The following is a 23,139-nucleotide window of genomic DNA, read 5'->3' as shown; positions in this document are numbered from 1 at the left end:
CTTTGCAACGGTTAGCGTGAGGTGTCTTAAATCCTTACCTTTCCACTGGGTCGCCTCCAGGCCTTCTTAACTTGTGTTCTAAACTGGTCCAACCTTTCTGTGACATTTTTCTACAAAGACTTGAAGTGCATTTCCACTGTGATACTTTTGAGACATACCGCCTTGCCTCTCTCCGAGTGGCCCTGGCCTCAGAACTTTGTGATCTACAGTAGACCCTGCCTTGCTTGCCTTGCATTTGCTTCGGAAAAGTGTTGGTACTGAGTTGGTTTCATACCCTGCCTTTTTCTCTCCCTTTTCTAACGAATATTAGAGTGCCATCTAGGCTAAAGCACTCACCTCTGTTTGCAAATAAGTGGTGTCTTTGAACCTAGACTTGTCGAAATATTGTTAGGGGATTGATATATATTTATAGTGATTGTGATTGGAGTTGTTTGCCATATTAGTGCCAGTGTGTTTTTCATAGATGTGTTATTAAATAAATAATTATATATCTTTACACCCAAGCTCTGATCCGTGTCTGCTTGTTCTACTGTGTAAATTGACTTATTCTGTATACTCCAAATACGGCCTAACTCGTCTTGAGAGAAGTCTGACTGCTCAGCCACAGCTACCAGGTAAATCTGGGTGGTGCAGACTGCTACCAATTGGGTTTACCGCTAACTCCTGTAGACTTAAACTTTTTGCAGTGGTCTCAGAGAGAACTGCACAGATTTCTGCCTAACACCCAGCAGTGCAGGGCACCTGCCAGCACCCCCACCCCCCCAGCAGTACAGGGCACCTGCCAGCAGGCCCCCACTCATGTCCCACTCATGTCCCCTTGCACCCCCACACCCCAGCAGTGCAGGGCACCTGCCAGCAGGCCCCCACTCATGTGCCACTCATGTCCCCTTGCACCCCCACCCCCCAGCAGTGAAATGGTGATCTCATGACACAAAGCAAAAGTCAACTATGTACATCAACACATGTCCACCACACGAAGGCAGGCGGTAGCGTCCCTGCGCATTAAAAAAATGTGCGCTAACAAAAATCACGTATATACTGCTCTGATGAATGTCCCATACTGTGGTCCTCTAGGACAAATGACGTGCAAAGGGGTATGCAACACCCGCTGTGTCAAAAATAGCGTGTATTTCGGGGGTGCGAGGGAAGTTTCACACGTGATTGGGCCTGGGCGAGCGGGGTACGTGTATTTCAGGGGCTCGCAGGAAGTTTTACACGCGATTGGGCATGGGCGAGCGGGGTACGTGTATTACTGGGGTGGGCGGGGAAGTAAAGGAGGCAAATGCGCAGAACGCCCACACGCACGCGCCAAAAAAGACGCGCTAATCCGGAAACACGTACGCCAGCAGGAAGCAGGCGTTAGTGGACCCGCGCAGCATAAAAGTGCGTGCAAACAACAAGCAAGCTCAGACACCAGGATGAACATACCATTCCTAGCAGCAGTGGTCGTGGGATACCGCAGGAGGAGGAGGATATTCAGGACCAGAATTTTCACACCCAGAACCAGCCTTTTTGGGATGCCTGATGACCAGGTGTATGGGAGGTACAGGTTTCCACCTCACATAATACTTGACCTGGTCAGTGAGTGGGAGGATGACCTCATCTCACCCAACCTCTGCTCCCAAGCACTCAGCCCCCTGGAGAAGGTCCTCAATGTACTGCACTTTTTGGCCACCGGATCATTTCAGCAGACAAGTGCCATAGTGGGGGGGGGTGTCACAGTCCACGCAGTCACGCTGCCTACACCAGGTCTTGCCAATCATGACTGCACGCCCATCAGTCCGCATGCACAAATACCTGCCCAGAACACCTGCAGAAAGGCAGGCTGCCGTCCAGGATTTCTACGGGGTGGCACAATTCCCCAAAGAACTAGGTGCCATTGATTGCACCCATGTGGCTCTACGTCCCCCCAGGGCATCAGAGCACATCTAGAGAAACCGCAAACACTGGCATTCCATCAACGTGCAGGTAGTATGTGATGCCAATGGAATCATCACCTCAGTATATGACAACTATCCAGGGTCCACCCACGACAGTTTCATTTACAGAATGTCAACCCTAAACCGGGACCTAGAAGCTGGGCGGCATGGCGATACATGGCTGCTTGGTGAGTATAAATGCCACAGCACATGCATGCATGCCAGATACTGAGTAATGTCACAACCCTACTAATAATACCCATCACCACCTCCCCAGGGGACAGTGCCTACCCTCTAAGCACCCACATGATGACGCGAATTCGGAACCCCACCACGCCACCCGAGGTAAGATACAACACAGCCCATATTGCAACCCGGGGCATAGTGGAGCACTCATTCGGAGTGCTCAAGTCATGCTTTCGCTCCCTTGACCGTTCTGTCGGGCAGCTGTTATACGCTCCCCCAGTAGTGTGCAGGATCATAGTGGCAGCATGTGTCCTGCACAATGATACAACACGCCGGGGCCTGCCGGTGGACATAGTGGTGCCCCCACATCCCCAACCACATGCACACCCGCTGTGCATGGGAGGGGAAAGGGCATGGGGCGAGGCAGCTCAAATGCAGGTGGTGGCTAATTACTTCACTTAGAATCACACCCCTGTGGAGTGCACACAGCCCTGCCACATACCAGCTGACAATCAATGATGATGACATAAGGCAGAGTCAACTGTCACAACCATACCAGCCTGAGATTGGTCACCTGGAAGTGTCACAATGTGTGCATCCCTACCTACAGAAACACCACCAATGCTGTGTCATCAAAAGACACATATGCTGCTAAATGCATTACCCCCTTGCAAAATACAACATGAGAACAGTGCCATGTCACCCAACCCCTCCCCAGCACCGCCACCCAACACACCATGGCATGTCATGCTATGTGAAAGCAAACAAAGCAATCCCGAAAACCTGACACAAGTGTCACAAAGTACAGTGTCCCTAATGGAAACTGGCCACACACAATATGCTCCCAGTAATGTTGAACTAACAACACACATGACCAAATACTTACCAACAATACAATGCAGCTACACAAGCTCAAACATAACTAAAACATGACAGTACTAAGTTAAAGTAGTCGTAGTCTTACAACCTGAATATGCCACCACATCGCCCCCTTCCAACTGTAGTCTTGCAGGCTTCAAAATGTGTCTGTGTACTGCATACAACATGAACTCCATCTCCAAATAGACGGCCTTGTGAAGACATGAGGAATGAACCTGCAAATTTAGAGGGAGACATGGAAGCAGAAGCATACATAATTACAACATGCAGTGTACAATACAACAACAATATACACAAGGAATGTCTACACAGTATTGACTACAGACTGCCCACACAGCTCATGGGAGCCCAACATCACTGTGTACATCACTGTCACTTGGTCACACCCTTTGCAAGCCCATGGAAACGGGAAGCAGGAGGGGTGTGTGTCTCACAAACCCAAGCATCAAACCCAAACTCAGGACAAGCCTGCATGTGCCCAGCCAGAATACAGTGGATGCCCACGGGAGCCACACAAGGCAACACACTGTCAAAAAATAATAAAAAATAAAAAAAATAAAAAATAAAAAATAAAAAATGGCCATGTGGGGGCTGGGGAAGGGGAGGCCACCCAGGAGGTCTGAGGACAGGGTGCGCACCAACAGCCGCCTGTGTGGATGTTGGGGAAAAAAAACACCCCCATGGGCTTATGGCCTGCACGGCTATGCCAATGTGAGAGAACTGCTGCTGTCGCTCTGAACACCCTCTGCTGCTGCCACAGGAGGTGGTGGTGCTATGGGAGGCAGCCCACGCAAAGCCCTGCTATGGTCCTCCATGGCAGCAAGCATGCGGGTGTGGAAGGTCTCGTTCTGGAGGATTATAGTGCGGAGATCCCCATGCAGCACCTGACTTGATGCCCGGATCTCCTCTCGAGTTGCCTGCATCTCAGCTGAGAGCGAACGTGTGAGCCGCTCCAGCTGTTGTTCTGTCCTCAAGTTAGTGGAAGTCTCAAGGTCAACAAGAGTCTCCCTGAAGTGATGGAGTTCTACCCTCAGGGCTTCCCTGTGGCCCTGGGACTCTATTGATATCGATTGGCGTAGTCTCCAGTGCCGCCCGCCTGTCCCTGTTGGACGCCAACATGTCCTCCCTGTGTGATTGGCAAATGGAGTCTGTTGCCTGCTGTAGTTGCTCCATCTGCCTTTCAGGGGGACAATGGAAGTGGCCACCCCCACCATTGCTTGAGCCATCATCTCAACTGATGCTGGCTGTTGAGGCAAGGAGATCTGCGCCTTGCTGTGCCGGAACTGCCTGAGGCTGCAGGACTGCATTCCCCCTCTGATCTGCTGGCCCAGGAACAGGATCAGATGTTGTGGAGTGTGACCCTGCACCCGTAACCACCAAAGGCTGACTAACCAACACTGACATCCCCATAGAGGGTTCTACCCCTGATGAAGGTGGGTTGGACAGAACAGAACCCTTCCAGAAACACTTAACTGCAACGCCACATAGGTCTCATCTTCCGAATCAGCACCTGAATAGAGGTCTGGGGAGGTGTACCCAGGACACCCCTTGACAGAATCGTCTGCAGCAAGAGTGGGTTCTCACCCACCACCACGCCACGTCCCCCACTGGTGTCCGGTTGTGCCTCAGGTTCCTCCTGGGTCTACACCATCTCCTCAACCTCAACAGCATCAAGTGTGTCATCCCCTGCAAAAACATGAAAGACAAAAAATGGAAACAGGCATTAGCACCATAGCACACAGATAGGCCTGACAAGCTACAGAACCAGTACATGATTTACACATGTCTCACATGACTATAACCCTCCCATGCATGCACTGTCACAGAGTTGGAAGGGGAGGCAAAAGTCAGACACTGATGACACCAAGATGGAAGAGCAACACATTTGCTGCATGCTGGGTAGCACTGCCATCACACATTCGCCTGTGAGTGGCATGCCTATACACATAAATGACACATGCCAACACACAGATGGCATGCACCATAGATATGGTACATTCCACAAGTACATCCATATGTCAGTGAATGAGTACTGTCACCCATCCATGTGAGATGGACATGAAGAGATGAACAATGCCACATAGTGTGAAAAGATACGACATGTGCCACACACTGCAACACATCCAGTGTACGATAATACAGTTATTGCAGGGCCATGTACACATCAATGGTGGTGCAATTCAACATGACAGGAAACAACTAGCATGTTCCACATTCAAACAGGCCGAAAAACATCATGTGATCAGGACAGTACTCATTCAGCCTGAATGGTCAAATCATTCAACTACCAAGGTGACACATGTGGGCCAATGTGGGGTTCTTCAATGACAGAAGCATGTCACATATGTCACAATAGGGCTGAGGAATGTGTTGCAAAAGGGGGAGAATTGAAACAATCAGCCTGAAAGAACACTGAAAAATACAAACATTGTTGTTGCATGATGCCACCTCAAGGGCAACTGCCGTAATGTTGCGCTAAATTACTACTGTGGGCAGAAAGGATACTGTCACACCCAAATTCAAGGCTGCAGAATGTTTTGGATGAAGCTGGGTGACCCATACTACTCAGTCACACACACCCTCACCTGCCACTCAATCAGAACCCGTCACGCAAACAACATACACATGGATTACACACACACGCATGGGCACTCACCGGACAATGTGTCATAATCGGGTAGTTCTCCCACACCTCGGATCTGTTCATCTGTTATGAAGGTCCCAGCAACAGACTCATGTTCGGTGAGTTTGTTGTCCTCTTGTGGAGACCCACCGCCTGTCACCAGAGTAGCGGCATGATTTGAGGCCAGCTTGTTCTTTGCTCTACGTTTCAGGTCGTTCCACCGCTTGTAGCAATCATCAGCTGAGTGCCTCACAAATCCAAGGGCACTTATGTGGTCGGTGCTGGTCTGCCAGTGTGCCTTACGTTGATCAGGTGTGGTCTTGGACCCTGCAGTCACCACCATTTCATGGCTATGTGCCAACACATAGCTCACAAGTGCATCAAGATCCGAATCATTGAAGCAAGGCTTCCTTGAGGTACCGGAGTGTGTAGCCGTGCCTGGGGACTCAGCCTGTCGTGCCAGAGCACCCTTCTTCCTCTTCTTTAAAGGTCAAGCAGAGCCAGAGTGTTTTACGCCGCTCTGGTCAGTAGGGGCAGAATCACCGGTGGACTGGGTAGTAGGAGTGTGGGAATGCACAATGACATTAGTCCTTGATGCAGGCATTGGTTGCAGGGTAATGTTGGCAGGGGGAATGTCAGTTTGATGGACTGGGACTGACACTGTACTGGCTGGGAGAGTCAGAGCTGGGGCGGATGGAGCTGCAGCTGCCCCTGCAGCCTCCCCACCCTGCATACTTGGGGCAGCAGATGACATAGCTGCCCCACATACATGTGGATTGGTGACAACAATTTGGGCCGCCACACGTAGCCTCGACTTGCTGACCTGGAAGTCAGCCAGGGAGTCATCCTGTGCCAGGTCAGGTGCCACAATGGGCTGGTCCAACAGGGGCAGAGCTTGGATGGTGTCAGCCACGTTTCCCTCAACCATGGGGGGGGCATGGGTGTCCCGGATTGTTCCTCCACACATGGGGGGATAGGGGCACCCTGCAAATCCCGGCCACGTCCCCTACCGCGCCCACCATGCCCACCTTTTGAGGGTCAGCCACCTTTGCCTCCCTTACCACTTGCTCACCTCCCAGCAATGGCACTGATGTTGTTGTGCGTATGGGAGTTGCAGTAAACTATTGTCCTGGGCAATTGAGGGTCAAAGGGATAGGATACCAGATGGAATTCGTACCCTAGTGCTCTAACAAGGCTGTCTGTGACCCGTGGGGGAATATGACGGGTCACGCAACGCACAGGCAGCCCTAAATAAACGTGCACGCAACCCCTCATAGACCACGTGCGTGAAAAAATGAACCTGCACTACGCTGTGGCACCCAGAAACCCAAAAATAAGCGTACACGTAATACACGCAGCCTACAATGGCCCCTGAAGGGGAAGGCGACACACGGGGCAAGCACAGTTGCTAAGTACCTGCAGAACTCACCGTCTGCCTGGAAAAAGAACGTGAAAAATATGCGCGTGTGCGCGTTGGCAACACCGCCCCCAAAAGAAGAATTGTACGCTGTCTGAGGAGACACGACAAAAGGAGAAGTGAACTCTGTTTGAGGAAACAGGCCCAAGAAAAAAAACTGAAAATAGCTGTCAAAGGTAACAGGGAGTACGAACTAGAAACGCTGTGAAGTAATCGCGTGTGAACCGACAAGAAGTATAGAATTCACCCACTCGCTCTCCGCGAAAAGCATGTACAAGGAAATGGCGCCCTACACGCAGCCCACACGTACACGTCGGAGATGCGTGTACGCGGGGGCTTTCATCCAATTACACACGATGACACTCGGAGGTGCAGTTTTTCCACGTGTGCTCCGTCATCAGGTGCTATGAGTGAAACGCCCGCGCGCGTATTGTAACTTACGCACCTACGCGCTAAGGCCTTTCGTCCAATGGAATCGCGTGCGTGTGCTGACGCGCTTACGCGCTAAAGCCCTTTCCTCGAATTACACGCTGATGTGCAAGATTTTCATGTGCCAAATCACTCCGTATCAAGCTGGCCACGCGAAAACACACAGAAGACCACACTCCTGCCCTGAAGGCCATTTTCCTGCCCCCAGGAGCCCCGAGCACGCTCCCACCTGCCATCTGCTGCTGCCTGCCTGCCTGCTGCCCACGTGCCCTGCTATTTGCTGCCTGCACATCAGCCAGGGGTGCAGTTGCTGTGACCACCCCTGCTGGAACAGAAAACTCCCGACTGGGATACCATCGCTCCACAGCCCAGCCCCAGGACCCAGTTGCCCACCCACACCTGCCTCTGGGGTTGCCATGTCGGCCACACCACCATCTGAGACCACTGGCAACCCCCAGCCAGAGAGGCAGAGGGCCACCGGCTTCACTGCCACCGAAGTTGGTGTCCTGGTGGAGCAAGTCCTGGGGCAGATTGACGCCCTCTTCGGAAGTTTGCGCGCCGACAAGGAAGGACGGACAAGGATATGGACGGACATCGTGACTGCCATCAACGCGGAGGGGGTGGCAGTCCACAAATTCCAACATGTCAAGAAGCGTTGGGAGGACTTCAGGTCCAGGACCCTCAACAAGGCCCGGCGCCTCTTGAAGGCAGCGGATGCTAAGGGGCGCCGGGGCCACCTGTCGGAACACCAGATGAGGGTCCTGGAACGCATATGACCAGCGCTCCACGTCCAGGTCCTTGAGAGGCAGACCCGTCTGGAGTCGAGCGGTAAGTGTACATGCATACTGATTGGAAACTGTGCATGTGGTGGTGTGCCAGTAGTGTGCAGGTTGCACATGTGGTTTTGTAGGGCCATGTATTATGGATGTGTATGTATAGGGCCGTGAGGCTAACACATGTGAGTCCTCTCATGTGTGAGACACATGGATGGTGTATGTTTGGGTAAGCATGCAGGCCAAATGCATATGTGTGAGCTCACATGTTTGAATGGCTGTGTATGTAAGTTGGCATGGTAGTGGTGTCACACATGGAGGTTGGTTCCAGCTGCATGTATCTGCACCGTGTACATGTGCATGTGTGTGTATTTGACAAGGGTGCAACAGTGCTGCAACATGGGTGCATGTGACACTGATATGTAGAAGGCTGATTGCCAGATGTGACATGGATGCCGATCTCATCACTGTGACAGTTGGTGGAGGTGTACACATGCATGTAAGTGTGGTGGCATGCGTGCATGTCTAGTGCACTCCCTGTGTTTCATGTGATGTCTGGCTCATCTTTGGCTGCTCATGCTGTTGTATGTGTAGGGATGGTGCTGGCCGTTGTGATATGGCTGTGGAATAGCTCATGTGTGTGATTTCAAATGACATGTGTCATGGGGATTGTGATGCCATGTCTGAAGTTTGACACTGCCACTCATGTGGAACTGTCATGTGTGTATCAGTCCATTGTACAGTGCCCTGATGTCTGTCTCCTATCTCTCCCTGTCTGCAGCATCAACTGATGAAGAGGGCGGAGAGGGTGCTGTGGAGCCCAGCGGCAGGGATCACACCGCCAGCCGGAGACGCAAGGCCCGGCTCCCCTCCCAGGTTGTGATCTCGTCGGGGAGTGAGGAGTCCGGTGCCGCGTCCCAGGCCGAAGCTGCCGAGGGTAGGTCCAAGGGGCGGAGGTCGGAGTTGGACTCCTCGGCAGCAGAAGGGGCAGCTGAAACACCACAGGGTCCGACGGAGGAAGATGGCATGGAGTCATCCAGGTTGGTGGGGGGTTTGGTGGAGGAGGAGGCCATGAAAGGGACAGAGACGGGGTCTGGAGGTGGGGATTCCACTGGTACTAGTGGTGCAGTGCAGGGGCAGGGACAGGAGGCAGCACAGGCCGCCGCAGAGGTGCCTGTGTGTAATCCTGTCCCCGATCCTGTCACTGCATCATCCCGCATCAGCAGGGATGCCTACGTCCAGACCCGTTCTCAGGCACCGGGTTGAGCCTGTCCTGGGTGGGGTGGCGTTGCGTCAATGTGCCATGCGAGCTGACCTGCAGTCTTTTCATGAGGAGACTGCACGTCTTCTCGCATGGTTCGTTGATCGCGTTGACCCACTGGGACAGCTCACCAGGGCCGGATTCCTCCGTTTTCTGGACCTTGTTCCAACCCCCTCCTCAACTGAACCCCTATGCGCCAGTCATCCTCCGTGCCATCTTCCCACCCATGTGTCACCTGTGTTCCCTGTGGAGCTGCCTCTGACCCTGCGGCCAGGCTGGTGGAGGAGACATCCCTGCCACAGTCGGGAGTCGGACGTCCAGCAGGGGTGGCCACCTCAACAACTGCACCCCAGCCGGAGAAGCATGTGCAGGCAGCAGGTGCCAGGGCACAGGCAGAGGCACAGCAGCAGCAGCAACAAGGTGGGTGCCATGATGGCTCGGGGCCTTCAACATCAGAGGGGCAGGCATCGGCCAGAGGGCAGGAGGACTGAGGATGGAAAGTGTCTTCCGTGTGGCAGCGGTTGGGCCATGCTATAGATGCAGAGCGGCAGTGGGCTTAAGAGGCACGGCTCACGATGGTCAGGGCGGAGAACTCCATGCGTAGGGCCCTGAGGCGGGCCAAGTGCCTCGAGGCCATTCGCAGGGACCTGGAGGTCCAGATGTCATCGTCCCTGCGAACCCTCGGGGCCATGGAAGAGGACTGCCTCCGGGACAATGAGCAGGAGTTTGATGATGCCCTGGCCCGGGAAATCAGAAAGTGAGCCGTTGGACTAGCCCGCTGCCATTGTAAATAGTTATATAGTGTTAGGTTTCCTTTTGTTTTTTTTTTCATTTGGGGCGCTTGGACAATGCCCCACCTTTTTGAATATAGTTGTTCATTATGTAGGGTTTTTTTAGGTTTCCTTTCAATGGTTGGGCTCATGGACCCTGGATTTGTACTTTGTATATAGTTCCACAATGGATTTCACCTCATTTGCATTTTTTTTAACCATGGATCAATGGATTTTTCTTTTTTTTCACTTTGGATTTGATTTGACGGACAGACTCTTTGGACCCATTTGCTTTTGGATTGATTTTTATTCTGGTTTTACACATCTTCTTTTTCATATTTTGGACATGCAGCTTTTTATTTATTATTTACATTATTGTGTGATTTCATTTCATTCCCTTGCTTTTGTGTGTAATACATTTTTATTTGATACTTCATTGTGTGGTATGCTTTCCTTGGTTTCCTGCATGTCACGATGCATGTTTTCTCATTCACTTGCACCCATTGTGTGTGTGTGATGGACATGTATTGATGTGCATACTTGCCATTTGGGATGTTTCATGTGATGGGGATTTCAATGTGGGGTGTATGTAATACTTGGTTGTGTGTTTCGAATGGGGTGGCGTGGGGCGGGATTTGGGTGGCCATTAGGCCCATGATTGTGGATTGTGATGACATGTTGTGGGGGACATGAGTGGGGGCCTGCTGGCAGGTGCCCCGCACTGCTGCTGCCTGCCTGCCTGCTGCCCACGTGCCCTGCTATTTGGTGCCTGCACGTCAGCCATCTGCAGGGGTCCAGTTGCTGTGTCCACTCCTGCTGGAACAGAAGACTCCCGACTGGGATTCCATCGCTCCACAGCCCAGCCCCAGGACCCAGTTGTCCACCCACTCCTGGCTCTGGGGTTGCCATGTCGGGCACATCTCCATCTGGCACCACTGGCAACCCCCAGCCAGAGAGGCAGAGGGCCACCAGCTTCACTGCCACCGAAGTTGGTGTCCTGGTGGAGCATGTCCTGGGGCATTATGCTGCCCTCTTCGGAACAAGACGCGCCAACAAGGAAGGACGGCGGAGGATCTGGGAAGACGCAGTGGTTGCCATCAACGCAGAGGGGGTGGCAACCCGCAACTACCAACATGTCAAGAAGCGCTGGGAGGACTTGAGGTCCAGGACCCTCAACAAGGCCTGGCGCCTCGTGGAGGGGGGCCGGGGCAGCATGAATACCATCCAGATGAGGGTCCTGGAACGCGTAGGCACAGCGCTCCAAGCCCAGATCCTTCGGAGGCAGACCCGTCCGGAGTTTAGCGGTAAGTGGCCAAGCATTGCTGTGTGAGACAGGGCATGTTGCAGGGTGCTGGTTGTCTGATACTTGCCTGTATGGGTGACATAGGCCATGTATGTATGTGTGTGTGCAGGGACATCATGGTCATGCATGTGAGACCAGTAATGTGTGAACCACATGGTTGATGCATGTGTTACAATGCAACATGCGGAGCAGCATGGGGAATGCACACATTAATGCATGCCTGTCTCTGTTATTGGACATGGATGGGGTGTGAGAGATGGGTGCTGCTGTCATGGACATGTATGGTGTCCATGTCTGTGTGTCTGACTTGCGTGTCTGTGACTTGGAAATGCCATGGATGCATGACACATGTCTGTGACAATGTTCAGATTCACTGATGCAGCCTATTCATCCTTGTATCCACTGTGTCTGAGGTGTACGAGGCCAGATGGATGAAACTAGGGTGAGGGGTGTGCATGTGATGGGCATGACCCATGATGTATGTGAGTTTCAAACCAGCATTGTATGTTTCAAGAGTCCCTTGGACATGTATGCTAATGTTCATAGCATGCGCCATGCCTGTAACTGCATGTGTTTTGCCTGCCCATGTGTTGTGGAGGGACATGATGGAAGTGATGTTTGACAGTGCCACTCATCTGCTATTGCTTCCTGTCTAGGGGACCATTGTACAGTACCCTGATGCTTGTGTTCTATGTCTCCCTCTACACAGCGGCAATTGATGAAGAGGGTGGAGACGGCACTGTGGAGTAAAGCGGCGGGGATGGCCCCACCGGCTGATGACGCAAGGCCCAGTCACCCTCCCAGAATTTACCATCGTCCAGGAGTGAGGGGACTGGTGCTGCGTCTGCCACTACAGCTGCAGCGGAAGGGGTGGGTGAGCCCCCACAGGGGCTTGCAACGGCGGAAGACGGTGTGGAGCCATCCAGGTTGGTGGTTTCCACAGAGGAGGAGGAGGCCGCTACTGAGCCGCACATGGGGCCTGGTGGGGGTGGTACCACTGGTGCAAGTGGTGCAGTCCAGGGCCAGGGGCAGGAGGCAGCACAGGTCACCGCGGACGGGCCTGTGCATGTCGCTGTCCCTGACCCTGTGACTGCACCACCATGCACCAGCAGGGATGCCCCATCCCAGGCTCGTCAGCAGGTAGGGGGGATGTCCATGTCATCTGACACTCCTCTACCTGCGGACGAGGGGACCCCTGGCCGTATGGAGAAGGTCCTGATTGGTGTCGCGTTGCGCACGCGTGACATTCGTGATGATGTGCGTGCTTCCCGGGGGGAGCACGCATATCATCACGAAGAGCAGCGTGCCAACGTGGCCCAGTTGGGAGTTTCCATGGTTGGGGGTTTTGTACATGTGTCAGCCACTCTGGCGGCCCTCTCCTTCTCTGGGGAGACTATGCGCCAGTCGTTCTCCATGCCGTCTTCCGGCCCAGATGCCACCAGGGCCCCCTGTGGACCTGCCCTGACCAACGCAGCCAGTTCGGTGGGGATCCCATCCCTGCCACAGTCGGGAGTCGGAGGTCCAGCAGGGGTGGACACCACAGCAACTGGACCCCAGCAGATGGAGGATGTGCCGGCATCATCGAGCAGGGCACGTGCACAACGGCGTCAGTGGATTCCATCAACCTGGATGCCGTTGTGCTGGCAGAGGCAGTTGCGTCGGATTCAGCGGCAGGCTCAAAGTGGGAGGCATCATGGCTCGGGCCAATCTACATCAGAGGGGCAGGCATCAGCCGGAGGGCAGGAGGACCCTGGAATGGGAGTGTCTTCCGTGTGGCAGCGGTTGGGCCAGCAGATAGGTGCAGAGCAGCGGCGGGCGGAGGAGGCACAGCTCACTATGGTCAGGGCGGAGAACTCCATGCGCAGGGCGCTAAGGCGGGCTGAGTGCCTCGAGGGAATTCGCAGGGAGTTGGAGGTGGACATGGCGTTATCCCTGCGAGACCTCGGGGCCAGAGAACAGGCCCGCCTCCAAGACATTGAACAGGAGTTCGATGATGCCCTGGCCCATGACATCAACAAGTGAGCCATTGGACTTGCCCGCCGCCATTGTATATAGTTCATTAGTGTTAAGTTTCATTTCTTTTTTCTTTCATTTGGGGCGCATGGACTACGCCCCACATTTTTGTATATAGTTAGTAATTAGGTAGGTTTCATTGTAGGTTTCATTTATGTCGTTGGGCTCATGGACCCTGGATTTGCTATTTGTACATAGTTTTACAGTGGATTTTTCTCCTTCATCTTTATTTTTCTTCACCATCGAGCAATGGATATTACGCTTTTCTTTCCCTTTGGATTTGCTTTGTTGGACGGTGACTTTGGACACATTTTCATTTGGATTAATTTGGATTCTCATTTTTTTAATTTATCATTTTTTGGGACATGCTGCATTTTCATTATTATTGGCATTATTGTGTGTTTTTATTTCATTCCCTTCATTTTGATTTGATTACATTTTTGTTTCTTACTTCAATGTGTGGTCTTCTCTCATTGGTTTCATGCATGTCACAATGTGGGTTTTCTCAGTCATGTGTTGCCATTGTGTGAGTCGGACAGACTTGTACTCATGCGCATACTGCTTATTTGTGATCTATCATGTAATGTGGGATTTCAATTTGAAGTGGAGGTAAAGCTTGGTTGGGTGTTTGGACTGGGGTGCTGTGGGGTGGGATTTGTGTGGCCATAAGGGCCAGGGATTTGGATTGTGATGACATGTTGGCTGGGGGACATGTGTCAAGGCCTGCTGGCAGGTGCCTGTCAATGATGGGGGGTGGGGGTGCAGTGGCACATGTGTGGGGGCCTGCTGGCAGGTGCCCCTGACTGCTGGGGGTGCTGGGGGACATGTGTGGGGGCCTGCTGGCAGGTGCCCCTGACTGCTGGGGGTTGGGGGTTTTGGGGGACATGAGTGGGACATGAGTGGGGGCTTGCTGGTAGGTGCCCTGCACTGCTGGGGGTTGGGGGTGCTGGGGGACATGTGTGGGGGCCTGCTGGGGGGTGGGGTTGCAGGTGGACATGTGTGGGGGCCTGCTGGCAGTTGTCCCTGACTGCTGGGGGGTGGGGGTGCAGGGGGACATGTGTGGGGCCTGCTGGCAGGTGCCCCTGACTGCTGGGGGGTGGGGGTGCAGGGGGACATGTGTGGGACATGTGTGGGGCCTGCTGGCAGGTACCCCTGACTGTGGGGGGTGGGAGTGATGGGGGACATGTGTGGGGGCCTGCTGGCAGGTGCCCCTGACTGCTGGGGGATGGGGGTGCAGGGGACATGTGTGGGGGCCTGCTGGCAGGTACCCCTGACTGCTGGGGGGTGGGGGTGCAGGGGGACATGTGTGGGGCCTGCTGGCAGGTGCCCCTGACTGTTGGGGGGTGGGTGTTCAGGGGGACATGTGTGGGACATGTGTGGGGGCCTGCTGGCAGGTGCCCCTGACTGCTGGGGGGTGGGGGTGCTGGGGGACATGTGTGGGGGCCTGCTGGCAGGTGCCCCTGACTGCTGGGCGGTGAGGTTGCTGGGGGACATGTGTGGGGGCCGGCTGGCAGGTGCCCTGACTGCTGGGGGGTGGGGGTGCAGGGGGACATGTGTGGGACATGTGTGGGGGCTGCTGGCAGGTGCCCCTGACTGCTGGGGGGTGGGGGTGCAGGGGGACATGTGTGGGACATGTGTGGGGGCCTGCTGGCAGGTGCCCCTGACTGCTGGGGGGTGGGGGTGCTGGGGGACATGTGTGGGGGCCTGCTGGCAGGTGCCCCTGACTGCTGGGCGGTGAGGTTGCTGGGGGACATGTGTGGGGGCCGGCTGGCAGGTGCCCTGCACTGCTGGGGGGTGGGGGTGCTGGGAGACATGAGTTGGTGATCATATTGCAACGTGACATGTGGCTTGGCTGGAGGACATGCCCATGGTGGATGGGCTGCCTGCGGGACATGACCAGGGGTGTGGGGTAGTCCCCTGTGGTGTGGGCTGCCTGCAGGGGCCGTGGAGGGGGTAGAGGGGACACCTGGGAGGACCCACACTGCCAATTCACGTGTAGGACTCCCTGCGCACCCCGAAATACGCGTTCCCCGCTCTGACAGCAAAATCGCGTGTGAAACTTCATGCGCAGCCCGGTAATACACGTACCCTACTCCAATCGCGTGTGAAACTTCCCGCGCACCCCTGTAATACACGTACTCAGGCCAATCACGTGTGAAACTTCCCGCGCACCCCTGAAATACACGTACCCAGGCCAATCGTGTGTGAAACTTCCCGTGCACCCCTGACATACACGTACCCAGGCCAATCGCGTGTGAAACTTCCCGCGCACCCCTGAAATACACATACCCAGCCCAATCTCGTGTGAAACTTCCCGCACACCCCTGAAATACACTACCAAGGCCAATCGCGTGTGAAACTTCCCGCGCACCCCCAAAATACAAGTACCCAGGCCAATCGCGTGTGAATCTTCCCGCGCACCCCTGAAATACACGTATCCAGCCCAATCGTGTGTGAAACTTCCCGCGCACCCCTGAAATACACTACCAAGCCCAATCGCGTGTGAAACTTCCCGCGCACCCCTGAAATACACGTACCCAGCCCAATCGCGTGTGAAACTTCCCGCGCACCCCTGAAATACACTCCCAAGCCCAATCGCATGTGAAACTTCCCACGCACCCCCGAAATACACGTACCCAGGCCAATCGCGTGTGAAAATTCCTGCGCACCCCTGAAATACACGTACACAGGCCAATCGTGTGTGAAACTTCCCGCGCACCCCTGAAATACACGTACCCAGGCCAATTGCGTGTGAAACTTCCCGCGCACCCCTGAAATACACGTATCCATCCCACTCGCATGTGAAACTTCCCACGCACCCCTGAATACACTACCAAGCCCAATCACATGTGAAACTTCCCGGCCACCCCAGAAATACACGTACCCAGGCCAATCGCGTGTGAAACTTCCCGCGCACCCCTGAAATACACGTACCCAGGCCCAATCGCGTGTGAAACTTCCCACGCACCCCCAAAATACACGTACCCTGGCCAATCGCATGTGAAACTTCCCGCATACCCCTGAAATACACGTACACAGGCCAATCGCGCGTGAAAATTCCCGCGCACCCCTGAAATACACATACCCAGGCCAATTGCATGTGAAACTTCCCGCGCACCCCCGTAATACATGTACCCCACTCGCACATGCCCTTTCGCGTGTGAAAGTACCCTGCTGAAATCGCGTGTGAAAATTCCCACAAACCCCAGTAATACACGTACCCCACTCGCACAGGCCCTTTCGCGTGTGAAACGTCACACGCACCCCAGTAATACACGTTCCCCGCTTGACGTTTGCTGTTTGGCAGCCCTGTAAACTGGTCCAGGGTTAGCGCAGCCCTTTGCGCTGAATTGGGAATTTTGATGGCTTTTCCTTGCACGATGGCGTTCTTGGGGGCGTAACTGGCGCTGCTGCAGGGTCGCTGCGCCACGGCTGGTTTTGGAGAATAAAATCCTTGAATACGCTGTGCACGGAAATCGATTTTAGCGCACGCGGCTGGCGCAGACATTCGCACGCGCACACTGGCCCTCATTACGACCCTGGCGGAAATCGTGGCGCAAAATGCACCATGGAGCACGGCGGAAAGCTGCCGATAGCGCCATGGGGGTTGGCGGATTTACCGCCCCATTCCGACCTTGGCGGGGCGGTAAATCCCCATTCCCCATTTTACCCTTCCCCATTCCCATTTTTGCCCCATAGGGTATAATGGGAGTGGGGAAGGCGTTAATTACGCCACCGTAAAATACGGTGGTGTAATTAACAACAAGGTCCCGTAGCGCCATGGATTTCTCCGCCCGGAAAAACCAGGCGGAAAACGCTCCATGGCGCTACGGGAACTCGTAGTAGGGCGGACCGGTCCGCCGCGAATACCGCTGGCGTAAACCCACTCCGCCAGGGTCGTAATGAGGCCCACTGTGCGCCAGCCGAGTGCGCCACTTTTGTGCGAAATTCTATGAATTATCCTGAAAATCTTTATTGGTTCCAAACATGTAAAAATGGGTATATTTATCTAATGTGAATAGTCATGTAAGTATCTCAAAACAGGTCATGGAAAAACCAGATGGTCACAATATATGAAAAAAGTGTGTACAAATCACTTACAATCATCTGTATCAAATAATGTTCTTCCCCTGTGACGCACTGTAAAGTCACACCTAAGTTCTTTGTATTCTCAGGTGTTAATGTGTAGTCGTTTGTTGGCTGCCCTTGGTTAATTACCATGTGTTTGTATCTGCCTGGCGTAAAGAATACAATGTGGTCTGGTCAAGCTAGAAAGAATTTCCACCACAGTAAGCATAAAGTGGCTTCAATGTGACAGAGTTTACAAGCTCACTCTGGGTGCACGCATAATGCTTACAGGATTACAGTGGAAACATGCTGCAGGCCATGGGTGGCTGGCCGAGTCCAGTGGCAGGTATCCCTCCCCGTAATGGGATACCTGTGATATTCCCAAAATCCATTGACTTTAAATGAGGGGTTTTCTGCAATGAATTTGCAGACAGAGCAACTTCCGCAGGCACAATTCCCTATTGTATTAGTTAAGCCAAAGTATGATATGACATTGCTGTCAGGATTTTAACCAATCTATCTGCTTTGACCAAATGTTGTTTTATATTGAGCCCCTGTTTAAAAGCAAAGAGGGGCGGTTTCAAATGTGGATTGTCCAATTGCAGCATATTCCACTGTTTTAATATTTGTTTTTTGATCGCATTGCTCTGTTTGCAAAATGTGGTTACGTAGACTATGTTGGTATTCAGTTGTTTAGCAATCAACGTGTCTAACAAATGCTGCCTGTTTTACTGTGTGTTTAGCATAGGCTTGGTTCATACATTTCTGAGCAGCCACAGATGCCTCAGTCCTGAAGGCTTCCAGTGTGGTACAATTCCTGTGGATACTCAGAAATTGTCCAAAAGGAATATTTTCCATCATTGCTTTTGGGTGAAAACTCTTTTTGTGCAATAATCTAAGGGTTAATATACCTTCAATATCTGTGATCATCAGATCAAGGAAAGGAATAGAAATGTTGTCTTTACACATTGTACAACTGGTTCATCCAGGCAAAAAACAAATCTGCATGGCCCTCCCTGGTGTCCCAAATGACCAATAATCATAAACGTATCTTGTATACCACAACATGGCTTTAGAAAATATATTTGAGACTGAAAAGATGAGTTTTTCTAATTTTGCCATGCATAGAATTGTGAAATTGGGAGCAAGGAATGCCCCCATTGCTGTGACCTTTGTTTGCAAAAGATATAACTTTTTAATCTGAAAAGGTTTTTGTCTAGGGCTATATCCAACAAAGCTGGATTGAAGCTGGTGGGGACATTATGAGGTGTTTCTCTGGTTTCCAAATACTCATTGTAAAGACTGGGGGGGGGGGTTATCTGTACTCCTGCCCTCTATATGGCTGAATAGAAGCACAGAGCACCCCAGCCAAGGTTCTCTATATGGTAGAATGGACAAGAAACCAAGGCTCAAGCTCTCATGAGGTGATGCAGACTGGTTCTTAAGTACAGTGTAGTCCCCAGCCCGCCACAAAGGAATGTCCACACACTTGTCCACACACTATTTTATGTGCTAACAGTTATTTATATGATAAAAAGGTTCAATATATATACACAATTAATATCACACTTTGTACTCTGATACCTTTAATATGGCAAATATACACAATGTCTGTGTGGTACCACTCTTAACTATTGACTTCTTTAAAATGCACCAACTGCTGACAGTTTCTAATGGCATACAAATCAAACAGTAATGTGCATCATAATAGGTCATAGGAAGGAAAGCAAGTTTCTTTAAAAAATGGCAGAATAGTACTTTAGCTACTAAGACACAGTTCTGTGTGAGGATCTCCCACCTGGGCAACCTGTAATAAAGTGTATTAACAAGCCCAGTCCATTACCCTTTTAACTGCCATGGATTGCCCCCAAGTGCCAAGGCCTTTTTTGGTGATTTTGGTATTTCGCCATTCAAAGCCTTCTACCATTTTCTGGTTCATTAACCCCTTAAATGACAAGGACGAGGTATCTGGTCCTTGGCAACAGGGAGGTAATCCCAAGGACGAGATACCCCACCCATGGCACTTTAGGGGTTAATGTTAAAATAGACGTGTTTCCTAGTCAAAAATGTTCCACTGCCCCAATGTACCTGAGTTAGCAGAGTTTCTTCAACGGTTTGTCGACGGATTCCTTGAGGGTGAACTCCCTTTAAAGCAGGACCCACAGGGTGTTGAGAGTCTTCGAAGAAGGTGAACACTGGTGTTGCGATTCCTCAATGAAAATGAGTTCATTGCTGCAAAGAAGACTCGATGAAGAACATAGGGCCTGCAGTGGGTGTCAAGCTTCGGCGTCGGATGTCTGCATCGGCGATCACAGGACCCGACCACGGCTGGATTTTGGATCTTCACTTGCCAGCATCTTTGTGGACTTTGGGTGGTGGGAAACCCACTGGCAGATTCTCCTCGGTCGTCGACGACATCCACTTTCTCCAGCAGGACAAATCGTTCGACGGTGATGGCAAGGGAGCCCTTTGTTTTAAATGTTCTTAGGCAAAGGTGGAGTGTTGCAGCTCCCATTGGCGAGCAGCACAGCGTCAAGGTGTCCCCACTTCTGGGCAACACGACGCGCCTGACTTCCAGCGGTTACCGAAATCCTCCGAACCCCAGTCGATGGGAATGGACTTCGATGGACTAGATGTCCTGGTGCTTTACTTCAATGTTTCTCAGCTGACCCCGTCTCCGGTCGACATCCATTTGGGATTGACTTCCAGGGTGATTGATGAAGATCAGCTTCTGCACATTCTTCCCACATAGCTTGGGGAGAGGTCTCCTAAACAGGTCCTCTCTTGGATTAGTCCTCGACAGACATGACAGCTTTCAGATTTTGTTGATGGTGAGCAGCAGCAAACCTTTTTCTTCCAGCTGGGCTTCAAGGATAAGCGGCTTCAAGTTTCAACTTCTGCTTCTGAACAATTCTGGTAAGTGAGAAATCCCCAGATAAACATATCTGTCCCTCATTCACACTGCTGAGCCAAGCTCAGTCAGCCAATCAGTCAGAAGAGCATTCATACAGGCAGGCAGCCAATCAGGCTCACAGTGCATTCAGGCCATTCACTTCCACCCAGACACCCATAACAATGAATGTGGATTGGGGCATGCACCCAGCCTTTCAGCACACACACTGCATTCATATCAGTTTCAGGCAGTGCTGTCTCATTCTTTGTGTCCCACACAGAGATGCCAGACACCCATAACATGGAGTGCATATTGGTCACACTCTCTGTTAACCAGTTACGACCCCAAGGGTGTACCCACAACATACAGTCACTGGGAATGCTCCAGCCATTCTGGCATGGACTTCCCCACAATACCATGTATGGTTCTCCCACCCAACAGCCAGTCAGGGTAAGGGACAGAGTCAAGGCTTCCCAGGACTTTGGGAAAACAAGGTAACAGGTAATATAAACCAAGAGGTCACAGGGTCATCTTATCTCCAATCAGGAATCCCCTGATTCCAATGGCAAGGCCTGGGTATCCAACATGGAGGATTCTCAGAGCACCTGTCAAATTCAGCATGGAGCTACCACCAACCCGTACCCTGCTCTGTGGGCCACACACAGGTGCCCAAAAACATACACTAGGAGTACAGGGATGTACCCCCAACCATGGGTGCTGTAAGGGTATCCCAAGGGTCTATGTTTACCACAACCAAATAGAGGAAGAGCTGCCCTGCCAGGAGACCCACATGGACTCCTGTGCAGAAAACAGCACAGAACACACATGATAAGGGAGTACTGGACAAATACACAAGGCCCTGTCCCTACAATGCAATTCCAGCATCACAATCATGGCAAACTCTAATGGCTTCATTTGTGGACTGTTGAAATACAGTGAAATGACATTGAGGGTTATTAGCAGATGATGTACTGGACTGAAGGGAAAACCTTTGATGGCATTCATTATGTCTGTGGTGTCTGCCAGAAAAGTTGGAGTCTCCTTGGCCTTGGTTTTAAGAGAGAATTCTATATATTTGGCTATGAGATGATTGGTCATCCAGGAGGATTTATAGGGTTGTTGTGCATTTTAGGTAATATATGCAATAGAGGAGTTTGTGGGTTGATGGGGTTTAGAAAAGCAAATTCTTCCTGAGACAGAAAACCTTCCTCTTTTCCAGCAGTGGTGAATTCTAGAATACATATAGAAATCAAACACAGAGAAGTGGGAGGACAAGTACTAGGAGTGCCTGTCCCTCAAAAAATGTATTCCAGAATCACATTTCCACCCCCCCTCTCCAGACTCAGGTTAGGGTGACTGATCTCCCATGAGAATGTTACCCTCATCCAAACGGTCAACATACCTTCTGGAAAGGCCACTTGTTTTGTCATGACTCTTTCCTGACCTATGCTCAATGGTGAAGAATGGCCAGTGCAAGCTAATGGACCATCTGAGCAGTTTGGGGTGTTCATCCTTCATATGCATAATCCATTTTAAGGGTTTATGGTCAGTTTGGACCTTGAAGGCAGACCCAGTAAGGTAAGGTCTAAAATTCTTAAGTGCCCAAATGATGCTAAAGCACTCCTTCCCAACAGTGGCTCACCTAAGTTCTCTACGCTTGGGTTGCCTACTGAAAACATTGATAGGGTGCTCTCTCCTTGTGTCGTCTAACTGAGAAAAGACAGCTCCAATTCCTGTATCACTGGCATCAGTTTGCATAATACAGTGTTTGCTGTAGTCAGGGGCACACAAGACAGGTGCCGTGCACAGACATTCCTTCATGCCATCAAAAGGCTTCACTCCAATGTAGCTTCTTATGTTGTTTGGGTGATGTCAGAGCTGTCAGTGGGACAGATATGGTGCCATAGTCTGGCATGTAGCTCCTCTAGTACCTAGTGAGGCCCAAATAATCTCTCACCTGGGATGAGTAGAGGGAGTCTCACAGTCCTGTACAGCTTGTATTTTACTAGGGAGATGTTGGATTTGACGTCCTCCTACCTTATGACCAAGGTGGGTACCTTCCCCTGGCAATTGATGGCCTTGATAGTGACATTGGCCCTTTTCATGTAAAGCAACACCTTATCCAAGTGTGCCATATGCTTTTTCCAGGTGGAGTTTTTGATAGCAATTTCTTCCAGGTATGCCACACAGAAGGCCACCAGTCCACTCAGAGCATGATTGACCAACCTTTGGAAGGTGACAAGTGTATTCTTCAACCCAAAAGGCATAACCCTAAACTGGTAAAGCCCATCTGCTTTTGAGAAGGCAGTTTCGTCTTTGGCCTGGTCAGTCAGGGCTATTTGCCAACAGCCTGAAGTGAGGTCAAAGGTGCTCACAAACCGGCAAGCACCTATCTTGTCCACAAACTCATCAGCGTTGGGCAAAGGGTGTGCATCAGTCTTGGTGACTGCATTGATGACTCTGATGTACACGCAGAAAATCCAATCCTTGGTACCTGACTGGGAACTTACCTTGGGGAAAAGGATCACTGAGCTGGACCATGGGCTGGTTGATGGTTCAATGACATCCAAGTTCAACATCTTGGTGACCTCTGCCTGAATGTGGT

The sequence above is a fragment of the Ambystoma mexicanum genome, chromosome 7q, assembly GCF_040938575.1.
Source record: "Ambystoma mexicanum isolate Mex_15411 chromosome 7q, UKY_AmexF1_1, whole genome shotgun sequence".
Lineage (NCBI taxonomy): Eukaryota > Metazoa > Chordata > Amphibia > Caudata > Ambystomatidae > Ambystoma > Ambystoma mexicanum.
Note: the sequence above shows the minus strand (reverse complement) of the source record.